The following is a 3135-nucleotide window of genomic DNA, read 5'->3' as shown; positions in this document are numbered from 1 at the left end:
TTCTGCTGTGCATGCGGTTACTATGAGTTGGTTCTGACTCAATGGCACCTGACAGCAACAACATGAAATCTCAAGAATAGATTTAATGAATTGAATATTAATGACTGAAGACAGACAAATAAAAGATGATGAAAAATAAATAGGAAATAAAGAAGAGACAAGAAAAAAACATTCCAGCAAAGACTCTGAAACTTGCTTTTGAATGTAGAATAGCTAATGTGAATGGACAAAATGAAGAAGAAAAAGAACTGAATGGATTATTTCAAAGGGCAACTAGAGAAGAGAAAGTATAGGATTATGAAATGTGCAAAGGCCTGGAGTTAGAATACCGAAAGAGAAAAACATGCATTGTGTTTCCAAAGCTGAATTAATTAAAGAAAAAATTCAAACCTCAAGTTGCTATACTGAAGGATTCTATGGAAATATTTCAAATGATGCAGTAAGCATCAAAATAAAATGTAGGAAATACAGAGAGTCACTCTACCAAAAAAAAAAAAAATTAGTTGTCATTCAGTCAACCATTTAAGAAGATAGCATATGGTCAAGAATGCATAGTATTGAAGGATCAATTTCCAGCTGCAATGAATTTATTGGTGAAAAACAAAGGCTTCATTCAGTATTTGACAGAATAGCAACTGAAATGTTTCAACAAGCTGATGCAGCACTGGAATACTCATTAGTCTATGCTAAGAACTTTGGAAGATAGCAACCTGGCCAATGAACTGGAAGAGATCCATATATGTTCTCATTCCAAACAAAAGCAAGCCAGCAGAATCTGTAAATTACCAAAGAATATACTTTTTTATAATATCACATGCAAGTAAAATTTTTCTGAAGATAATTTCAAATTGGTTGCAACAGTTTATTGACATGGACCTACCAGAAATTCAAGTTGGAATCAGAAGAAGATCCAGAATGAGAGATATCACTGCTGATGTCAGATAAATTTTGGCTAAAAGCAAAGAATACCAGAAAGATGTTAAGTTGTGTTTTATAGACTATGCAAAGGAATTCAATTCTATGGATTATAACAAACTATGGATAGCATTGCAAAAAATAGGAATTGCAGAATACTTAAATTGTACTCATAAGGAACCTATACATAGACCAAGAGGCAATGATTAGAACAAAACAGGGTAATGTGTGATTTAAAATCTGTGAAAGTATGTGTCAGGATTATATCTTTTCACCATGCTTACTCAATCTGTCTGTTGAGTAAACAAATTGAGAAGTTGGATTATATGAAGAACATGGTATCAGGATTGGAGGTGGTTGTTGTTGTTAAGTGCTGTTGAGTCAGTTCCAACTCATAGTAACTCTGTATAGGGTTTCCAAGGAGTAGCTGGTGTGTTTGAACCATCAACCCTATGGTTAGCCATCCATTGCTTATCCTACAGCACCTTGAATTATGGTGTTGGAGAAAATATTGACTATTCCATGGACTTCCAAAAGAATGAACAAATATATCTTGAAGAAGTAGAGCCAGAATACACCTTAGAAGTAAGGAAGGCAAGACTTGCCTCAAGCACATTGGATATGATATTAGGAATGACGAGTCACTACAAAAGGACATTATGCTTGGTAAAGTAGAAGGTTGTGGAAAAGAGAGTGATGAATTGACATGGTGGCTAAAACAATGAGCTCAAAAATAGGAGCGATTCTGAGAATGGCCCTGGACCAGGCAACATTTTGTTCTGTTGTGCATAAGGTCACTGTGAGTCTGAACCATCTTGCCAGTACCTACAACAGTCATTCCAGTGAACCTTCTGAAGGTCCAATGGTACAGGACATGTTAATAAGTCTGTTCCAGATGAATTATAAGTTACTACAACTTGCATTCCCCTCCCACTCAGAAAAAATGCTCCTTTGGATTCTGGAAGTAACATGCCTTCTCTCTGAATCTCCATTTATGGTATTGTGGGAAGTTTCCTATAAGCAGTTGTCTGAAAAACAAACAAGAAAACAAAAACCAATTCCAAAAAAAATCAATGCTAGTCTAGTTTACATATTGAAAACAGATTTGCTAAAAGTGAGAAGTACACTACTATAGCATAGCAGCTCTACACAATTGGTATCCTGGGAGACAGTGAGAAAGAGAAATCTTCCCGAGGACAGACACTAGAGCAGTGATTTAGTTGTGCTACTGGTAGGAAGGAGTCCTGGTGTGGCACTGTGGGTTAATACGCTAGACTGCACAGTCAGTATGAACTGCAAGGTTGGTGGTTCAAGCTCACCAGTCACTCCTTGGAAACCCTCTAGAGTGTCGCTATGGGTCAGAACTGACTTGAAGACACTTAACAACAACAACAAGTGGTAGTAAAGGTGATGAAATATGTAGATACATATTAATGAATGGGTTTTTTTTTGCCAGTAGTTAGTTAAAAAATATAGTCATGGTAAAAATATACCTGAAGAATTAGTGATAAGGAAGTTAGAGGTAGAAACAAAAGGGAAATCAACAGAAAACGACTTAGGTCAACACTGAGTAAAGGTATTTGTATCCTATGTACACATGGTCTCACCAAAGGGCACAGACTTCAGACAAGGCTCTCAGTAATCAGGTAGACAAGATGAACTGCTCTGTGGATGTTAATCAGTCTCTTCACCAGTCAATCAATTCCATAAAGTGCCCAAGGTAGCTCAGATGGCAGTTATATGGGGATAAACCTATGAGTGTGTCCTTTCCAAGGCCAGTGAAGTTACTGATCTGCCAAGTGCAGAGATGAGAGTTGAGTCCCAAGCATGACACTATTTCCCAGGACCAGTTACTAGTGGCAGATTGATTATGTTAGATGTTTATATCATATTGTTGACAGCACATTGAGTTTATATTTATAACCTATAGCGCTTAGTGTAATAAGCATTGTGGGTTACACAACTCCATGAATATGCAAAAACTATTGAATTGTCACATTAAATATTACATTTTTTATGATACGTAAATTGTAAGTGAGCTCAGTCCCAGACCTAAAGGATGACCAAGAGCCATTTTCTTGGGTTTCCACTAGTTTTTAATCTGTGTTTTAAGTCTGGCCTTTTTCATGATTTTTAGTTTTAGTTGACATTTTTTCTCCTACTCTAGACTGTTGTTGTCAGGTGCCATCGAGTCAGAACTGACTCATAGCGACCCCATGC

Source organism: Chrysochloris asiatica, unplaced genomic scaffold, assembly GCF_000296735.1.
Source record: "Chrysochloris asiatica unplaced genomic scaffold, ChrAsi1.0 scaffold00175, whole genome shotgun sequence".
Classification (NCBI taxonomy): Eukaryota; Metazoa; Chordata; class Mammalia; order Afrosoricida; family Chrysochloridae; genus Chrysochloris; species Chrysochloris asiatica.
This window is presented reverse-complemented; position numbering follows the sequence as displayed.